The sequence below is a fragment of the Anas acuta genome, chromosome 25 (assembly GCF_963932015.1).
Source record: "Anas acuta chromosome 25, bAnaAcu1.1, whole genome shotgun sequence".
Taxonomy (NCBI): Eukaryota; Metazoa; Chordata; class Aves; order Anseriformes; family Anatidae; genus Anas; species Anas acuta.
Genome location: NC_089003.1, coordinates 4,465,832 through 4,487,575, shown reverse-complemented (window position 1 = coordinate 4,487,575; position 21,744 = coordinate 4,465,832). Strand labels below are relative to the sequence as shown.

Below are 21,744 nucleotides of genomic sequence, written 5' to 3'. Positions count from 1 at the left end.
CCATAACCCCCATTCCCCAGTTCCCCTGCGCCGCTCGGGGGGAGGAGGTGGAAGAGGGTGGATGGGGGGAGGGGGGGGGGAAGGTTGGTTTCTTTCCTTTGTTTCTCACTTCTCTAGCTTGTTAGTAATGAGCAATAAATCTTACTATCTCCCTATGCCGAGTCTATTTTGCCCATTACAATAATTACTGTGTGATCTTCTTGTCCTTATCTCAACCTTTGAGCCCTTTTCATCATATTTTCTCCCCATTCCTCTTTGAGGAGGGGGAGTGAGAGAGTGACTGTGGTGGAGCTCAGCTGCTCACTCGAGGGGAACCAAAACAAAAGGCAGAGAAGAGCGTCAGGAAGGCCAGCTGATGAACTTGTTTGAAGTACTTGTGTGGGTGCAGGGTAAACTGAGGTGGCCATTTGGAGACACTACCTGATCAGCACCCACTTTTGCTTCTGGCTGTGGGGTGCTTCCTGAGGGGAACACATGAGCCTGCCCCCATCCCCTGAGCCCAGTCCCTCAGCAGAGTGGGCAGTACTGGGCAGACACCCCACCCTGTGCATCGCTGCTGTAGGTTGCTCCCTGATAGCCCTGGCTGTACACAACAAGCCTTTTGCAAGTGGCATCCCTGGCTCAGAGTCCCCGGAAGGTGGCCAACACATTACATGGTCTCTGTCAGTGCCTTTCCTGGCCTCTTTCCTCCATCCAGGCCCAAAAAGCACTTCCCATTCAGATACCCCATGGCCTTGTTTTCTTTATGGCTCCACTGACATCTCAGAACAGCCCAAAGACCCTGAGCATCCATACACCCAGTGCCTTCCACCCATCCCAACAGGCAGGGCTGGTAGTATCTCCAGTCCCCCTAGCCCATCCCATCAGGAAGGACCGGCAGCATCTTCAGTTCCCAGCCCTGAGTGCACATTTGTCTGCATTCCAGGCAGCCACACAGGCACTGTAACAGGGAACTCAGTTCCTATCTGTCCCTCCCACTTCCTGCAGATATCAGCCCTCCTCCTCCTCCTCCTCTTCCTCCTCCTCCTGCTGCAGCTAACAGTGTTCAGTCACAGAACCATTCCTGTGTCTGTCTGCTCGTTGGTCCTGCTGCAGCATCCTGTTCCATGGTGAGTGTGTGCCTCTACATCCATCCTTACATCTGTTCCATGCACATGCGCACGTTTGTTTGTGCTTGCTGTACTGCTGCAAAGGTTAGGAGGCTTCTCCATGTCTGTCTGTTTTTTATTGCTCAGTCCTGCCAGGCTGAGGGGCATGGAACTTGTGTTGCTGTTCATTTCTGTTGCTCTGTGCAATGAGTCTCTCCATCTCTTGTTACTTACAGGGCTTTTGCATGAGACTAAGAACAACGTATGCCCTCAGGGAGAGTGCAGAAATAGAACTGGTTTGAGTAAGTTAGTTTAAATGTTGTCTATATATTTAGGCTCTTCATGGCCGAGGACAGAAAGTGTGCAAGCTAAGATTCAAATTGCCAATGAGCCATACACGCAGTGATCATGAGATCATACACACAGAGATCATGATATTCATAAATTCATATTAACACAGAATAAGTGAATAAGCATACATATTTTGTTACTAGATTTCTTAAAATTGGTTGCTGATAAAACAAAATTTCTACTATGATCACAGAATTATATCCTTAGTCAGATCTTTGCTAATTTAGCAGCACTCAGTTTTATCAAATAGAAATGGTCTTCACAGGAATCCCTCTGACAATGGGGTCCTCCAGCAACTGGAGGTTTATCCATGTACAGCTTAAAGAAACTGGCAACAAGGATGGCCGACTGGAGACAGGGGTCTCTGGCAACACCAGGGACAAAGATGATGTGTATATGAGAGTATCGCTTTCTTATATGAATAAGGTGCAGACACTTATACCTACCCTTACTTTTTGTGGTGAATGGTCCCTGATGGCAGGTTTGGACATAGTCATTTTCCTTCCTTTCTTCTTTTCTACTTTTCTCATTCTGTACTTTTGCTATGTGAAGACCCCAAACCCAGATGAAAAACTGTCTGATTTTTATGAGGTCCTTTCAAATTTACATGTGTTAAAATCCCCTTAACTTGGTAACTGTTTGGGGCAGTACTGGCAGAGAATACAAGACTGCCATTAATGCTGAGCTGAGTCAGGGTTGCTGGAGGCTCTCCATCTCCTGGGAACAAAAGGGTGGTTCCCAAAACCGTTCCCTCAGAAATCTCACCATGACTGCAGATGATCATCAAGAGCTAACAGTTCTGAGCTCTGTCTAGGTGCTGCATCATTATGCCTGGAATGGAACTGCATGGTCATGCATCACATCTTCCTGGCTGAGAGCTTAGAATGACTTTGCAAGACAGTTCATCCCCTTCCCGCTCTCACCCTGCTTGTGTTAACATTCATGTTTACTCCTGGGACAATGGGATGGATTTCCATTCATTAGGCTGACTTCTGCTCCTGTATGTAGGACAGTCATAACCCATTGCGTATTACACCATCTGCCCAGTGTTACAAGCAGAGCACATGGGAGACACTCATCCCTCCCACCCCCGCACGCCCCAGCCTCCCAGCCTTCACTGTGAGCCGTGCTGCAGACGGGTCCCCCCTTGCCTGGTCTCATTTGCAAGGAGGGGGGACACAATTCAGCAAGATGCCTCTTCCTCATCGACTGGGGAGAGGCGAGCAGGGCCGATGCCCCAGTGCTCCAAGCTTCCTTTCAGCCCCTCTCCTTTGCCTTTGTCATCTCCAATGGCCAGATAGAAATGCTGTTGCCATACTTGTCCACCTACCCCGCTCTCCACTCCTCATCCCAGGGTCACCAAGGTCTCCAATCCCCGTTCTCCCCAACAAGAAGCACATACCTCAGAGGTGCCCAAGCCACCCCGCCCTTCTTCCCCACTGTTTGCAACCTGTCACCCAGGTGCTACTGCACGGGCAGCTGAGGCAGAGCCACTTTAGCTCCAAATATCCCTGTGGCTTCTTCAAGCACTTAGGTACCAACCAAACACAGTGCAAATTTTCCTTCCTTACACCTTACTCCTTGAAATGAGTTAATACTTCAGCTGGACTGGAACATTGAGGCACTTCCTTTTCCCTTTCCAAAAGCACCAGGGAAGTCCCCTGAGCAAATAAATGCCTTTCACCTGCCCCCACACTTTCATGCAGGCTAGCCGGGCACTCATTCTGTCTTCCTCCTTTTTCCAGAAAGGCATTTCTCACTGGGATCTGATGCCTGCATCAAATGTTTTGCACCAGGATTTGCTGGTTTACTATGATCCCATTAAAAAGGACACTCAGATGCTGTAAAATATCATTTAAAATGACATTCTATGTTGTAGGACAGTAAAGAAATATGAGACATATAGAAAGAGGATAGCATAGATAATCACATCCCCATCAATGTTGGGAACCCCAGGCTGTGCAACATCAAATGATGATCTACCTGATCAGCATGCAATATGTTACAATGAGCAGGCTACAGTGTCAGCCCTGTTACAGTGATCTGGCTGAGGTTGTCTTGCAGCCAAGGCATTTGTGCAGCCCAGCACAATCCCGAAGGTGAAGCTGGATGTGCAGCACAGCACAGAACAGGCCTGTGCTTCCTCAGGTTAACTATTGTGTGGACCACCAACTCCTTCGTGTGTGATGATTCTCCAGCCAAGATCACTACGGCACATTCTGGGTATTTACCATAAGCATGCGCTAGGTGATGCTCCTTGCCCACTTAACCATCTCTCAGCCACCTACTGGCAATCCTGAACAGACCTACAGGACAAAGCAGCCGATAAATGCAGTGCCAATTCTTCTACTGATACGAAAAAGGACATCTGCTATGATATGACATCACTTGGGGAGCGTATGAAGCATTTTCTGTTACTGGAAAATGTGAAGCATTAGCTAATGAAGAAAGAAACTTGGGACTCTGTGAAGAACATGCTTAATGATCTTTAACAGCTTACATAAACCACGGCACATTGGTGTTATAATCACAGCAATAGCAAGTACATTTAGGTCAGTTAAGTCTGATGAAATCTGTCAGCATGTGACTACAATCTAACTGTGCTGTGATTAATTCTGATAATTGTCAGTGAATACCTACCAGAAATGTAGCTGCACACAATCATGGTTACTGATAGCAGTATAATGTTAAAGGTATGCAGACCTTTTCACGTTCCTTTAGGACAAGCATTTGCACATCCCTGAGATCTACTAACCTGCTGAGGTCCACAGGACCTGTATATTAGCCCTTGGAGTCAACATTCACAGCACAAGGGCTTCAAGATCCTCCCTCCTGACATGTTGAGTAGGCCCGGAGAAGATGTTTGCATCATGTTTTGCATTAAGAAGAAAAAAAAAAAAAAAAAAAAGCACTCAGACTTTGTAAAGTATCATTTAATATGCTCTTTATTAAAGCTAACCCAAAAGAGAGGATGGTACAGAAAATGTTACCTTTCTTCGATGCTGGAAACTAGAAGCTGTAAAGCAGCTAGGGAAGGGGGAGAAAAAGAAACAGAAACAATAAGTCCGCGCGGAAGCACAGAGAGAAGGAAAAAAATTATTCTCTACTTCCCATCAATGAGCGGTGTTTGGCCATGTCCTGCAAAGCAGGGCCTCAAAACGCGTAGCGGTTGTTCAGGAGGAACAGCCCTCTCCCCCACGAGAGCCCCCCTTTTATTGCTGAGTGTGACATCAGGTGTTATGGAATATCCCTTCGATTGGTTTAGGTCAGCTTTCCTGGCGATGTCCCCTCCCCATCCTTTGCCCACCCCCAGCCTGCTGCCTCTTGGGGCCTTGGAAGGAGTACTGATGCTGTGCCAGCACTATGCAGCAATAGACACAACACCGGAGTGATACCAGTGTTGTTCCAGCTACGAGTGCAGAGCACAGCACTGTGTGGGCTGCTGCAGGGAAAGGTGACTCCATCCCAGACAGACCCAACACATCAGGTTAACTAATATGTGGATCGACAGCTCCTCTGTGTGCAATGTTCACTTGGTCAAGATTGCTGCGTACTTACAGCAATTTACTAGACCCACTAGTTTACAGTGTGTTCTTCACTGGTAATTTTCTTCCTAATGACACCACATAGACCCTGACCTGTCTTTTATCTCCTCTAAATTCAATGGCCTGTAGCTTTCTGTACTTCCTCAATTTCTTCAGGCAGATTGTTTATCATCCTTGCTAAGCCAGTTCTGTCTTTTTGAAGAGTCAGTTGAAACTGACCCAGAAGCAGCCACTTTGTCCTTATTCTGGAGCTTTCCTATTAGTGATGTTATTATATTATACATCACATGGACTAATAATTAATTATATACGCTCATGCAGCAATTCTGCAAGCAATGGTTAACTTCTGCCATTCCATAATCAAAGTTAAATATAGTTGTGCTGGATCATGATTTAATTCTATGCTCTAATGGTCCCTCTTTCATTTCCTGTGAATCCAAGATTTACATCTCCTCATACACACTTTCCAAGCTGTCTTTCTCCTGCCTGATAGCAAAAGGAACTCTGTCCTTAACACTTGTGAAGAGCATGCTGGGAATAACTTCAGGCCTAGTAATTGGACTGTTGAAGTCTAAGCAAATACCCTTCATGGAACAACTTCATGGGGTAACCCAACTGTTTTGTTGGAGGGAACTGTCTTAGGACAAGCTCTCACTGAGAACCTGTGCCTCTTCTTCCAGTAAGTATGGAGCCCCTGAATGGAATCTGAACACTGACTGATGTGTGTTCAGCCCTGCTTTCTCTCTGACAGTACTTTCTTTCACAAATATTCTCTCTCCTAAGGGCTCTTTGTGAAGGGAGGGGAAGAGAAAACCAACAACATAGCATGGAGAAAGAATGGGAAAATGTTGGCATTTGGGAGCACACCTGATTCTAGGTGCTTTGATTCCTCCTCCCTCTCTTTTTGCAGACTGTGCTTAGGAAAACCTTCATTGCTGATGGTGACAGATCAGCATCTGCACAAACTGATGTGCTGGTGTATTTGTCCAGCTTGGAGACCTGCTACACTTCCACCACAATGCTCAGGCTGCTGGCCAGCTTCCTGACTGGGGACTGGACCACCTCTGCTCAGGGCTGTTTGGCTAAGCTCTATTTCTTTAGCTCTCTTACAGCTTCTTAGTGCTGCTAGCTGGCAACCGTGTCCTACCATTGGTACTTGGTCAAACTGATATCAAAACAAAAGGACATATGTTTTCTCCCTTTTGATAGAGCAATGGAGCAAAATTTGAAATGCATTATGAGCAGATAGGTCTAACCTTTGCTATGATTAGTTATATAGGAGGAAGTTTAGAAACATTGTATTACTTAGCCAGCTTCATCTGTAAGCAAATACAGACTTGAACCTCAAAGTGAAGGCAAGATGATGCAGGCCTGGAGGATGTGTCAAAAGAAGATGAGATGAGGACTAATGCTATGCATATGTTCTTGGATGGGTAAATGACTAAGCTCAGTATATGCAGGCCGAACATGAAATAATAAGAAAAGAAAGAACAAGATGTCTAGCTCATGCACAAGAGCCAGGTCCAAGCAGCGAACACAGTGAGGAAGACTATTGATGTCCACCAGAAAACCCTAAAAGACCACCAGTAGAAACAAATGTGCATGTTTCAGGGACATTTGAATATTTTAATGACTTCTGAGATGATGATAATTATCCAATAGAAATCTAATGATTTCTAATGATATCTAATGATTTTGAATGATGATCTAAAGTTTTGGTAGTGGGGGGCTGCACAGGTGGCCTCTGTGAGAAGAGTCCAGAAGCTGCCCAGTGTTAGATAAGGGCCAGTTTCATTAGCCCCAGAGGGACCCAACCCTGGCCAGAGTGGAGCCAATAATCGATGTTGTTTGTGCCTTTGTAAGAACAGATTTAAGAAAGGGATAATCTGCTGCACACAGCAGCTGGGAGTGAGAGGACTGAGAAACATAGAATCCTAGAATATCCTGAGTTGGAAGGGACCCATAAGGATCATCAAGTCCAACTCCTGGTGCTACACAGGTTTGCCCAAAAGTTTAGACCATGTGACTAAGTGCACAGTCCAATCGCTTTTTAAATTCAGACAGGCTTGGTGCAGTGACTGTACCCTGAGGAGCCTGTTCCAGTGTGCAACCACCCTCTCGGTGAAGAACCTCTTCCTGATGTCCAGCCTAAATTTCCCCTGCCTCAGCTTAACACCATTCCTGCAGGTCCTATCACTGGTGTTTACAGAGAATAAGTCACCTGCCTCTCCACTCCCCCTCGCGAGGAAGTTGTAGACCACAATGAGGTCCCCCTCAGCCTCCTCTTCTCCAGGCTGAACAGGCCCAGTGCCCTCAGCCGCTCCTCATACGTCTTCCCCTCTAGGCCCTTCACCATCTTCATTGCCCTCCTCTGGACACTCTCCAACAGTTTCATGTCCTTCTTGTACTGTGGTGCCCAGAACTGCACACAGTACTCGAGGTGAGGCCGCACCAGCGCAGAGTAGAGTGGGACAATCACCTCCCTCGACCGACTAGCGATGCTGTGCTTGATGCACCCCAGGATACGGTTGGCCTTCCTGGTTGCCAGGGCACACTGCTGGCTCATATTCAACTTGCAGTCGACCACAACCCCCAGATCCCTCTCTGTGGGGCTGCTGTCCAGCATCTCATCGCCCAGTCTGTACATATAGCCAGGGTTGCCCTGTCCCAGGTGCAGGACCCAGCACTTGCTCTTGTTAAACTTCATGTGGTTGGTGATCGCCCAGCTCTCCAATCTGTCTAGATCTCTCTGCAAGGCCTTTCCACCCTCATCAGAGTCCATAACTCTCCAAGTTGGTGTCGTCAGCAAATTTCCTCAGAACACCTTCTAGTCCTATATCCAAATCATTTATAAAAACATTGAAGAGGACTGGCCCTAAAATGGAGCCTTGAGGGACCCCACTAGTGACCATCTGCCAGCCAGATGTGGCCCCATTAACACAACCCTTTGAGACCTGCCTGTCAGCCAATTGCTCACCCATCGTGTGATGTTTTTGTTAAGTTGTATGCTGGACATTTTGTCCAGTAGGATCCTATGGGAAACCATGTCAAAAGCCTTGCTGAAGTCCAAAAAGATCACATCAGCTGGTTTCCCTTGATCAACTAGATGGGTGATCTTATCATAAAAGGAAGTCAAATTTGTAAGGCAGGACCTATCCCTCATGAACCCATATCGGCTGGGACCAATGACCGCATTGTCCCTCAGGTGCGCTTCAATAACTTCAAGAATCATCTTCTCCATAATTTTACCAGGCACTGACATGAGACTGACAGCCCTGTAATTGCTAGGTCTTACCCTTCTTGAAAACTGGGACAACATTTGCCAGCTTCCAGTCCACTGGGACCTCTCCAGATTCCCAAGATCATTGAAAAATAATTGAGAGAGGACCTGTGATGACATCAGCTGGCTCTTTAAGCACCCTGGGATGGATCCCATCCAGACCCATGGACTTGTATGGATCCAGGTGGAGTAGCAAATTCCGCACACGTTCAGGGTCGGTTGGGTTTTTGTTATTCCCACCGTCATGGTCCTCCCACTCAGGGCAACCAGGGTCCCGAAGCCCACCATCAGCATTGAAGACAGAGGTGAAGAAGGCATTAAATGTCTCTGCTTTGCATATGTCATTGTCTGTGAGGAGACCTTCCCCGTCAAGTAGCGGATCTACTACATCCCTGAAGACACCAAGGTCAGTGAAGGAGAGCAGGAGGTGCTCCAGGAGCTGGAACAAAGTTCCCCTGCGGCCTGTGGAGAGGCCCCTGCTGGAGCAGGCTGTCCCCCTGCAGCCCATGGGTCCCACAGCAGAGCAGATCTACATGCTGCAGACCGTGGAGAACGGGGTCCCACCATGGGTTCCACAGTGGGGCAGGGGATTTGGGGTGTGCTGCCACCCATGGGGGACTCACGCTGGAGCAGTCTGCTTCAGACAGGTGGACCCTGTGGTACAGACCCATATTGGAACAGTTCTTGAAGAGCTGCTGCCTGTGGGAAGCCCACACAGGATCAGTTCAGGAAGATGGCATCCCATGTGAGGGACCCCATGTGGAGCAGGGACAGAGTGACTGTGAAGGAGTAGCAGAGATGAAGTGCTATATAGTGACTGCAGCCCCCATTTCCCCATTCCCCTGCGCCACTCAGGGGGAGGAATTGGAAGAGGGTGGATGAGGGGAAGGTATTTTTTTTAGTTTCTCATTCCTCTGTTTTGTTAGTAATAGGTCATAAATTTCTCTAGCCTACCTATGCTGAGTCTGTTTTGCCTGTCACAATAATTACTGAATGCTTGCCATGTCCTTATCTCAGCCCTTAGGCCCTTTTCATCTTATGTTCTCCCTCTTTCCCTTTGAGGAGGGATAGTGAGAGAGCAGTTGAGGTGGAGCTTAGCTGTCCAGCTGGGTAAAACCACCACAGACTCATCTTCCCCCCACTGGCCTGGATGGCCATCCTTGCATCCAACCACAAATTCCATCCTCCTGCCCAACTTCCCATACATTCATATTTTTCTGCCATTCACTCCTCCTGCCACTAAATACTGCCCTCTTCAACCAACAGCTTTGCCACTCTCCTCCCACAAATCCATATATGCATCCACCCATCTGCCCAGACTATGTTTCATCTGCTCTTTGTCCACCCCTCCTCTGTCCATTTCTTCCTGTCATTGGTGCTGGTTTCCTCCATGTGCAGTTGCCATCGCTCAGGCCCAAACCCATGCTCTGCCCTGTTTCTCAGTCTCTGACCATTATTTCTGCCACCTTCCCTTCCCTGTCTAGTGTAAATTAAGCGCACACACACACACCCCTTGAGGCAACAGATTTTTTGGACATCTGCAGTTCCTATTGCAGGCCTCTCTCCTACCAATCTACTACCAGGCTAGTGAAAAACAATCTTGAGATAAGGATATGAGGAAGCAAGAGTCATCTTGTACACTGGTGGGAGCTTCCTGTCTTAGAGGAAGGGAAGATGGAGGTGCCCAGTTTCTTTCATGAGGTCCTCATAACTCACTTTATGCTCTTTCCCACACAGAACCTGTCTTCAACCTCAACCTTCAAGTCAAGATGAGGCCAAGTGGCATGCTGAGAAAGCGTCGTATGTACAGGGGTGAGTTGGGGCCAGGAGTGTGGTGTCTGTGAACAGTGGGGAGGATTTTTACTGGAAAATCAATGTGGAAAGGAACTGATTTCTTGAATGGTTGAGAGGGAAGCACATATCCTTGTGTTCTGGAAACTCAGAGGCATGCCCTGTAGTCAGTATTTACTTTTTCTGAGTTGCATAGGAAAAAAGAGGTTGCTGTACATATGATTCATTTCACCCATAGTGCTTAGGGCTTTCCAGGGAAGCCATCAAGAAATGGGACGATGATGTGGACCTCCTGTGACTACTTTTTATGTTATGCTATGGTCCCTCCTTCCTTTTCAGTAGTGCAAAATGAGTCGTATACGCACTTAAGTTAATCTCTCTGGAACATTAGTCTCAAAACAGGAGGTAGGACTTGCTTCTTGTCTCTGAGATACAGCATGAAGGTTTGAAGAGCTGCAGAGAATTTCCTGCCATTTGCATGAAGCTTGCTGTGGGGTTATCTCCACATATATCTCCATATATTGAAGGACAGACTTGTCACAGTGCCATGATAGGTCTGAATTAAGGTGAAGCATGGAACAATTAGGTGATCTGAGGTCTATGCGAGACAGAACGGGGCTTAGAGAGATGAGGAAATGTGGTCCAAGTGACACATACTGGCAGCCTTAGAGACCTTTCATTGCTGTTTGTCAGCTTTTGCAAATTGTATTTCTGTGGCAAGTTTGGACACACAAATGTTGCCTATTGCTAGCAGACACTTTAAATGTAAAATACTCTACAGTCAACCAGTGAGTCTGACAACTGTTATGTCTTCCTCAGGATTATTTGACAGGGGAATATGGTTCTTTTCAATATGTCAAGAAATACAGCTGGAATCTGTGGCAGTAAATGTAAACATCCAGGACTTTGTGGCTGATGTGGAGTCTAAGCTGTTTTTCCGCAATAAGCAGCAAGTCTCTGAGGAGATCATGTTCGTCTTTCCTGTGGACCCTGACACTGTTGTATACACCTTCTATGCTACAATGGGGGACACCCGTATTGAAGCAATGCTCTGGGACAAGGAGGAGGTACTCTGATTCTTTGGGGGGGAGTGGGGGTGGGGGATTGATGGGGCAGGGAGAGGGGTTCAGGTTGAAGTGAAGTGTGGAAGTGAGAGAATAAAATTCTGCTGAGACCTCAGTAACACATTTTTCTCGCTTTGTGGTAGGCCCAGAAGCTGCACAAAGCCACTTCAGGCATGGAGAATTTGAGATACCTGCAAGATCAGCCAGATATTTGGGGTCCAGTGTTTGCCTGTTTCTTGGGGACCCTGCCTCCTAACAGGGATGTGGCCATCAACCTGTGCTATATCCAGGAGCTGCCGCTGCATACTGATGGAGCTGCCTTGTTTTGCTGGTCACGATACCTTCTCCCCCAACATATGCACTTTAGTGAGTGATCCCACGGGTGCCTATACCAGGGAGGAGCACACTCCTCCTCACCATCTCTGTGGGGCAGGACCCCATAGCTGCACACATGCCACACCTATAGAATCTGAAAATAACCCCTCATACCTCACAGCCAGAAGCCCCCCAGGTCTCCCCACATATTCCACAGCAAAAGAACCCCACAAATTCCTATACAGTCCACACTGTGAGACTACAGATCCCCCCATACAAGCATTGCAGTGAGAAAATCTCAGATTCCACATCTGACCCACCACCACCACCCATGACAGATAGTACTCCACAATCACTGTCTGCTGCCCAAATTCTCTCCTTTCACTTTCTCACATCTTTTTGTCCCTACAGACTGGCAGATTTCTGAGGACGAGATACTGGAAAACCTGCACTTTAGAATCTGCCTGCAGTCAGCCTGTGGTGTGTCTCATGTAGACATTAACAGCAGCCACACCCCTCTGCAATACACAGCTCCAGATCAGACATCTGCTGAGGTATGGCCCTGTCAGATGCCAGAGTCCCAAAGTGGCAAAGTAGGGAAGGGTCTGTGATGTACTGATGATACTAAGGACTCCTTGGTCCTTTTATTTGGTTCTCTTTCCTCCCCACACCCTACTTGTCCTCAGGTTTCCTTGAAATCAACACCTTGGCACTTTGATGATTTGCAATTGCTTGTGTATTATAAAGGGCCTCACAATCTCAGTGCTGTGGTGGAGAGCAGAGATCCCAAAGCTGCACCTGGTGAGTGTGGATGGCAGACTGGGCACCAGGGAGACTGGGGAAATCTGAGGAATTTTCAGGCAATAGCTTCATCAAATTAGAGAATCACAGAATATCACAAGTTGGAAGGGTCCCACTTGGATCATGAAGTCCAAATCATGGTTTCACTCAGGATTACCTAAGGTTAAACCATATGCCTAAGAGAATTTTCCAAATGCTTCTCAAAGTCCAACAGGTGTGGTGCTATGACCGCTTCCCAGGGCAGCCTGTTCCAGTGCCCGATTGCTCTCTCAGTGAAGAACCCTTTCCTAATATTCAATCTGAACCTCTCTGGACACAGCTTTATACTATTCCCCAGGTCCTGCCATTGGTCACCAAAGAGAAGAGATCTGCACTTTCTCCTCTACTCCCCTTCATGAGGAAGCTGTAGGCCACAGTGAGGTCTCCCCTCAGTCTACTCTTCTCTAGAACAAACCAACCAACCGACTTCAGCTGCTCCTCATAAGTCTCCCCCTCTAGACCCATCTAGAATTTGGCACTTGGTCTTGTTAAAGGTCATGTTGTTGGTGATTGCCTAGCCCTCTAATTTGTTAAGATCTCTTTGAAAGGCCTCTCTATCCTTGAGGGAGTCAACAGTTCCTTCTAAGTTAATATCATAGGTTGGAGCTAAGGGCAATATGTAGGACAAAAGCAAAGAGACAGAGAAGGGGGTTCCAACCTAAAAATGCTCCTTGCTTCTCCCCCATGCTCCAGGATCCCTGCTGGGAGACCCTGTGGTGATGGTGACACTGAAGCCCAGCATTCCTGAAGTGGTGCCCAGTACAGGCCAACTTGGGGAATTCCTCTTTCTCATAGACTGCAGCCTCTTCCAGGATGCACAGGTACCATCTGAGGAGGTCTTCAGTGTGGACTTTTCACAATACTTCTGCTCAGGTGGTGGGGATAGAGGCAAGCTGCTTCGTGGGAGTGGATGTTCTGCCTAGCTTTCCCATCTAAGCTCTTCCCATCGTTCTGTCTGTCCCTAGAACACACTGCTCTTCCTCCTCAAGAGTTTGCCTGTGGGCTGCTATTTCAACATCTACAGTTTTGGGGCCACTTTCAAAGCCTTCTATCCGTGAGTTGGGGGTGATGTTGGGGCAGGGCCAAGGGGCAAGTTGAGTATGACTCTTCTAAGTGAAACTAGAGACAAGCTCTAGCTGGATGGCAGCTGTTGGGTTGGATCTGTTAGAGGCACTGATAGAGTAAGTTCTCCTTTCAGGCTGCTTCTAGAACACTGGTAGTGAGGTAGAGCTTTCCTGGGAAGTGGTCATGTGGATATCATGGGGATAGCTGTGGACCAGGTTCTCTCCCTCTGACATTCTGCTTGCTCTCCCATAGGCAAAGTGTGGAATACACGCAAGAAAGCATGGACAATGCTGTGAGACGCCTCTCTTCCATCTGCCCTGATCTAGGGGGCTGTGACCTCCTGGGCCTCCTAAAGTCAATCTACAGCACACCACTCCTTCATGAGCATCCCCGCCAGGTATCAGGGCACAAAGTGTAACGGGGAAGTGAAAGAATGTAAACAGTGGGGCAAAGGCAGATTTCAGTATGCATCATGAGTCATGCTGCTGGCGCTTGCATTGAGAGTTGCCATGTAGGGGGGCATTCTAATGTCAGAACGTGACACCGTCATTGGGGAGAGCAGCTTAGGAGGGCTTCTGTGGAATTTGCCTTTGGAGAAAGTGGATATTCCTTGTGGCATGCCACTTTACTAGCAGATGTCTTGGTGTTCCTGAAAGGAAACACAATCTCTTTCTCTCCCTCTTTCAAGGTGGAAAAGGGTAAGGCTGCCTGCATTGTAGGACAGTGTCTTTCCTCTGTGAGGGTTCACAGCCCTAAAAATCTTTGTTTCCCCTCCTCTCTGCCTCAGCTCTTCATATTCATCCAGAGGAAGATCTCCAGTGAAGAGGAAGCTATCATGGCTGAGGTCCACCGCTACCGTGATGACCAACGGTAATGGGGGAGCCCTGTTCCTGTCCCCCAACATGGTCACTCGCCCTGACTGTCAGTCTTTCAAAAATTCTCTCAGGTCCTAGTCTGTCCTACATCTTCTCTTTGGTGGAACTTCAGCAATGACCTCCACACACTCTTTCCTTACCTCACTAAGACTGCCTATACTCTTCTTGTAGTGGGCCTTCTCTCACAATTTTTCCAGGCTGTTCTCAGCACTTTTCTTTTTCCCCTCACCATGCAATACCTCAGTATGCTCTGAGGGCCCAAAATCCATTCCCATGACCTCTATAACCCCAAAAAGTTTAACCTCTCCCTACACAGCAGGCAAACTCTCTCACTCTAGGGTGAGAGAATGCTGAATCACAGTTTCATTCCTACAATTAAAAACAGTCTTACCTTTCCTTTATACCAATCTTGCCATTCTTACCTCTCACCTTTGTCCACTCTCTAACCTTTCTCTCTTTTCCTGTACAGGTGTTTCTGTTTTCCTGTTAACAGCTGTGACAGCTTCAACCTTTGCCAGGCTATTTCCCTGGAGACGAAGGGTGAATGTGTGTGCATCCACTCCAAACTGGACATGACATCTGAGGTAACTCCCCAGTCACCTGTGCTTCCAGCATTCCCACTGCTCTATACAGCACTTCCAATGGTTCTCCTAGATATGCAAGGCGATCCAAATGCCATCATCCATGCCAACTCAGAGACCCCCTCCAGCAGTCTGTGCTCTCTGTGTCCCCTCACCAGGCAGTGAAATGCCTGCAGCAGGCCCTGAAGCCTCTGGCAAGTGAGATCTCACTGCACTGGGACCTTCCACCAGGCCTGGAGGTGACAATGATTAGAAAAGCTCCCGAGTCGATCTTCCAGGGACATCAGAGCATCATCTATGCCCAGATCCATGGACAAGCACAGGTGAGAGATCAGATCCAGGAGCAAGGCTTTCTGGAAGGTATAGGAAACACTCCCAGTTTCATGTTCTCAACACAGGGAGTTGTTCACCTCTACAAGACCTGGGAAAGACCAGTGTTATGTCTCTGTGAACCCTGTCTTTTCCCTCCGAGATGCCACTGCCTCTGCTCCAACTACGGACATCTATCTACTACTTTAGCAGAGCAGAGATGGACGCTAAGTGGCCAGCCTCCCTGTGCTTTGCAGATAAACTTTTCTGTCTGATTCTTTCCCTTGTGTCCCCAGGATCCAGAGGCAGATGTGGCAGCTGTGACCCTAAAGTACCTTGTAGGCAGTCAGTCCTTCGATTACACACTCAGGTTCTCACTGCTCCCATCAGCAGATGACAGGTGAGAGGATAACATAATGGCCCACAAAGACAAAGGGATATTATCAAGGTCTCAAGGAGGGACAACAGGTGTCCTTTGCTTGCATACCTTGAGACGGGAAGACAATATAGGTTTCCAGTGCTCCCAACTTATCTCCTCTGCCTTGACATGGGGAGAGGATTTGGGTGACCATTGCCCCACTGCCCCCTCATCTTTACTCCTGCTGCTCCTCCACAGCAGCCTTGGTTGAGGGAAACACTGTTGACGTAGTCTACCTAGACTTCAGCGAGGCCTTTGACATGGTCTCCCACAATATTCTCCTGGAGAAGGTGGAAGCCCATGGCTTGGACAGGTACGCTTTTTGCTGGGTTAAAAACTGGCTGGACGGCTGGGCCCAGAGAGTGGTGGTGAACAGATTGAAATCCAGCTGGTGACTGGGCACCAGTGATGTTCCCCAGGGGTCAGTGTTGGGGTCCATCCTCTTTAATATCTTTATTAATGATTTGGATGAGGGAATTAAGTGCACCCTCAGTAAGTCTGCAGACAACACCAAGCTGGGGAGAAGCGACAATCTGCTGCAGGGCAGGAAGGCCCTGCAGAGAGACCTGGACAGGTCAGATCAATGGGCAGAGGATAATGGGATGATGTTCAACAAGTCTAAGTGGTGGGTCCTGCACTTTGGTCCCAACAACCTCATGCAGCATTACAGGCTTGGGGCAGAGTGGTTCAAAAGCTGTGCAGAAGAAAAGGATCTGAGGGTGCCGATTGATGCTCGCCTGACCATGAGCCGGCAGTGTGCCCAGGTGGCCAAGAAGGCCACCGGCATCCTCGCTTGTATCAGGAATAATGTAGCCAGTGGGACCAGGGATGTGATCTGTATTCTGCTCTGGTGAGGCCACACCTTGAATAGTGTTCAGTGTTGGGCTCCTTGCTACAAGAAGGACATTGAGACCCTGGAGCATGTCCAGAGAAGGGCTACAAAGCTGGTGAAGGGTCTGGAGCACAAGTCTTATGAGGAGCAGCTGAGGGAACTAGGGTTGTTCAGTCTGAAGAAGAGGAGGCTCGGGGGAGATCTTACTGCTTCTCTACAGCTACCTGAAAGGAAGGTGTGGGGAGCTGGGTGTTGGCCTCTTCTTGCAGATAGCCAGTGATAGGACAAGAGGGAATGGCCTCAAGTTGCACCAGGGGAGGTTGGAAGTGAGGAGACATTTCTTCTCAGAAAGAGTAGTCAGGCATTGGGATGGGTTGCCCAGGGAGGTGGTGGCGTCACTGTCCCTGGGGGTTTTTAAGGAAAGGTTGGACATAGTGCTTAGGGACATGGCTTAGTGTAGCTTTTTTGAAATTCTTTTGCAAACACAGATGCAGAACCCTGGTAATCGTTTCTTTCACTCAGATTTTGGAAAAATGAGATTTGAAACACTCTTAGTGCAAGTCCTAGGAAACCTGACCAGGGATCCCAGTTGTGTTTCCTTGGTTCTGATAGTCCCTGGAAATGAGTGCTGGGACTCATTTGTCGCATAAACACCGTCTCTGGGAGTGTTTAAGGAAAGGTTGGACGTGGTGCTTAAGGACATGATTTAGTGGGCAATATTGGTGGTAGGGGGATGGTTGGACCAGATGATCTTGGAGGTCTTTTCCAACCTTAATCGTTCTATGATTCTATGATCTCATCCCCCTACCCACAGTGGAAACAAGGACTAACCCCCTTTCTCTGCAGGCTGCCTGTGCACCGTATGGCCATGATGCATCTGCTGTGGAAACTGTCCCGGGATGGGACAAGCAGGTCAGAGAAGGACATCTGGCAGAATGCAGTTACGTTCAGCCTCAGCCTGGGGGTCCAATCCCCCTTCACATCCAGCATAGCTGTACGCATGGAACTGATGGATACCTGGCACCATGGTAAGGCCAAGAATAGTGGGGATAGGATTGTAAGGGGAAAGTGGAACTTGCTGGTCTGATGCCTCCTCACCATCACCAGCCCCATATCCTGTGGGCCTGAATAACCGTTTGCCTATCTCTTAAATACATTAGTCTAACCCTCACTCCCCATCTTCCTGCCTCTCTCTCAGATTCTTTGCCTCTAGACTCCCCTATGCTGCTTCCTCCCTCTCACAACCTGGTTCCCTGCCAGCTTCTCTGGTGTGGCTTCAGGCCTGTGTGGTTCAACTCCACCAAGTTTTGGATGGTCCAAAAGTTCCAGTTCTGTCTTGAGATGCTTCATCCCAAAGCCTCTGATGCTGTAGTACTGACCAAGCTCTCATCCCCCCGTAAAGGTAAGTAGAAAATTCTCAACTGTGGATCCTCGGATGTGTTGCATAACAGTTGAACTCTCCTTTCAGTATTTATTTTCTCACCAGACTTCCTGATTATCACTGTGCTGGTGACGGATGGAGAAATAGGCAAAGCAAATTTGCCCTTAGTGCATTGGAAGCCTCAGTCCAGACAGAACATGAAAGGAAGAGACTGCTGTCTAGGTCTTGAGCTGAAGAGAGAGGCTAGTGCTTCTCTCTGGTGCTGGGGCAGAAGTGCCCTCCTCTGTGAGAGGTATACTCTAGACAAGGCCTGGAGCTGCTAACTGAAGGAACGAAAAGTAATGAGCACACTGCACACCATCAGGGTGAATGAAGAGGAGATTGCTGTGGTCTTTGTGGAAAGTCTGCAGAGAGAAGATTTTGAGTGACCTGAAGCAAGGACATCTGGAATTCACAGTCAGAATGGAGAAAGCTGGAGGCTTGTGACTTCTGGCACCAATAGGAAGGCTCCTGCTCAACCTGCAGACCTGCAGCTCCAGAATAAGTATAGTGCCCAGGCACTGGTGAGAACAAACTAGGACTTTCAGCGGAGGCATCCAGAGTCAGCTGAGCCTGACTCTAGTGTCCAAACAGAAAGAAAAGGCATGTGAATTACTGGAAACTCTCTCATTACGATAAAGGCATTGATACACTAGAATGAATCTAGAGGAAGGCCACTAAAATGAGGGGGCTGAACTACATGGCATGCAAAAAGAAGTTGAAGGAACTCGTTTTGTTATTAAGGATACCTTATTTTTGTCTATAATTACCTGACTGGAGGAAGATCCAAAGAATACAGAGACTTGGAGGTACATGGCCTTAGGATAAGAGGCAATTGATACAAGTTGGAACAAGGGAAATATTGAATGGGTATAAGGAAGTTTTTGTTTTGTTTTGTTTTGTTTTAAATCATAATAACCAAGAACTGTTGGAATCCTCAACCTTGGAGATGTTCATGATAAGTTCCTGGGTAAGCTGATCGAAATGAAAACTTCCTTGAATTATGGCATTGGACTAGATGACCTCCAGAGATTCCTGCCAACCTAAATTACATTGTATACATTTAGGCTAGCTTTACATGATCCCTAGTTCTGCCCCCAACTTCTTTGTTCCCCAATACTTCTTCTGCCCATAAAAGCTGTTAATTCTGCTGCAGAACTCGGACATGCCTAGAACATTAATATCCTATGGTCTGTGCTTGACCCTCCTCACCTTCACACTCACGTATTGCAGTGCTGTTGTAGCTTCAAAGAAGTCTTATATCCCAGAATGTGGAAAGGAGCAGCTCATGTTGAGACTGGGTTCAAGAATTGATGGTGGAGAAGGATGAAGTGAGGTTTTAAATGCTGTATAATCATAGAATGGTTTGGATTGGAAGGAACCTTTAATGATCATAGAATCATTTAGGCTGGAAAAGACCTATAAGATCAGCAGTGTCAGCATACCTGTGAGGGACTGGGAAAATTTGAGGGTGCTCTGGGAGTTCTGGAAAAGTCCAGGATGCCTTTGGAGGTCTGGGAAAACTTTGGAAAGCCCAGAAAGGATGTAGGACAGTTGAGGATATCTGGAGAAGGTAGAATTTAAGGTTACTAACCATTGCTTATTTCATAGGAGCTATGTGAATATTTCTGTCTTCCAGAGCAGGAATCTCCTCCTGAAGAGCTGGTGATGGAGGAACCACCACCATTTCACATAAGTTGGGACTGGAAAATTTCACCGTTGTCGACAAGACTGTGTGACTTCTCCAGTCTCAGGGCAGTAGTGGCACTCCAGAAAGCAAATGGCTCATGGGACCTGACCTCAGCCCTGACCTCAGCCTTGGGGCTCAGCAAGGCTGAAGTTAAGGGCCAAAGGCCCAGTAAGGTAAGCAGATCAGGGGCGGGTGGGGGGAAATATCATGAGCTGAACTTTTATCTTCTCCAAGTTTCCAGTCTGAGCTGAACCATCAGGAGAAGATCAGAACAGTCAGGATATTGAGGCTGTCTGCTTGTAGAAAGGAGAGATGTAATCAGGTATCTGGGAACTTTCTGGCATTGAGGATTTCAGAAGATCAGAGAGTTTGTGTGTGTGTATAGAAGTCCTCCTTTCAGGCAAAGATTTGTCCAAAGGTTTGTGCTATTTTAGGTTTGGTCTTTCTTTTCCCCCTGACTGTTCCATTTTCCTCCACAGCATGTGAAGCCGACTGCCTGGGCCACAGTGTTGGCCTTAGTCTGGTTGCACCGGTATAAATGGAGGGTATCTTGGTCAGAACTTCTGGAGGCCAAGTCTTGTAGGTGGCTACGGGACCAAACTGGTAAGTAGATTTTGCTAGGAGGAGTCATACTCTAGGCATTTCCCACAAACTTGCACAGCAAACACCCATGTTCTTCTTTCCCTGTGCTCCTGTGTGGCAGTCTATGAGACTGGCAGTACACACTGTCTTCCCTTTCTGAGTTGTGTCCATCCTCTACCTTTTCTCTCTACTTGCAGAGATCCATCTGGATGAATGTCTGGAAGCAGCAAATTCCCTCTTAGGTTGCTTGGTAGAGCCCATCAGCTTCAGGATGTGAACTTCCCCATACTACTGGGAGTGAGCAAAAAGTTGGTCAGGGATGCAGCCAGGATTAGTGACCTAAACTGTCTGAAAGGATATTCAGTATCATTAATACAATGCTAAAAATAAAATATGAAAAAGAAAAATGGAGGGGAGAGGAGAAGAGAGGGCAGGGCAGGGCAAGGGGAGGGGGAAACTGGGGCAAGTTGAGGCTGGAGTAGGGGACATTGTCTTCCAGAGAAGGCATTGCTTAGAGATTGGATGGGCATCAGTTTACTTGTAGGAGATGGTGAGTGCCTTTGCATCAGAACTGGTTGCCTACGCATTATTTGTTTTTTCCCCTCTTTTCTTCATTTATTAAACTGTCTATATCTTGACATGAGTCCTCTTGCTTTTGCTCTTTTGTGTGCATCCGATCCTTCAACCAGTAGCCCCAAAGCCCTAAAGTTCCTTTCAGTCACTTTTGGTCTTTTTTCTATCTTATCAGTGCCAACATGAAAAACCAATAAAGGGTAATAATCAGAGGGATGTACCAGATGAGCGGCTTTCCAAGTGATGTCTCTTACCTGAGCCCCAGGGAGACAACAGATTTGCCTATAGGTTGGGTCTGGATGGCAAATCAGGCCTTCCATTCCCTTCAGAAGGGAGTCCCCTATGACAATAACCCTTCTTTTTTTTTTCTTGGTGGGAGTTGTTGTGATGTGGGGCTTAGATTGACTTGCCCTTGGCAACTCCCCCAATGTGGATGGACCTTTGTCCACATTGCCATTCGCTTGCCCATTAAGTTCCAGAGCCTCATAACTGTTGTGTAGGGGCACCTGGGAGGGTAAGGTAGGCAACAGGGGGGTTCACCTGCTGTGCTGAACAAGAATCTGCTTTTCCTTGGTTCTGATAGTCCATGGAAATGAGTGCTGGGACTCATTTGTCGCTTAAACACCGTCCCTGGGAGTGTTTAAGGAAAGGTTGGATGTGGTGCTTAAGGACATGATTTAGTGGGTGATGTTGATGGTAGGGGACCAGATGATCTTGGAGGTCTTTTCAGACCTTTATCATTCTATGATTCTATGATCACGTCCCTTCACCTGTTGCCCTTCTTTAAGCAGGGATATATGACCTTCAGCCCAAACCTAATCTATGCTATGATTCCATGATTTTGTGATTCTAAGTGTCTCCCGAGTAAGAAAACAGAGACCAATGTCTTATAGCTTGATAACAGTCTCACGTTTGAACTCTGCCCCAATACATTGCATGGAAGAACTGAGCTCATACAGTTTAGATGAAAAAGCTAAAGAACAAACTTCATCAAAACTTGTCTAGGCAGATATAAATGCTGGTTCTTGACAATGATATTTTAGGCACATAAATGGAATGCATAAGGTCCTACCCAAAGGCAATACATACAGAAATCTGTCTTGCACGTCTTACTCAATGCCCACA

The 21,744-nt window shown here is 47.5% G+C and overlaps 1 pseudogene; it reads left to right on the top strand.

Moving 5' to 3' along the window:
• Positions 1-1,011: 1,011 nt before the first annotated feature.
• LOC137844595 (von Willebrand factor A domain-containing protein 5A-like) lies at positions 1,012-20,684 on the top strand (annotated as a pseudogene).
• The last annotated feature ends 1,060 nt before the right edge of the window (positions 20,685-21,744 follow it).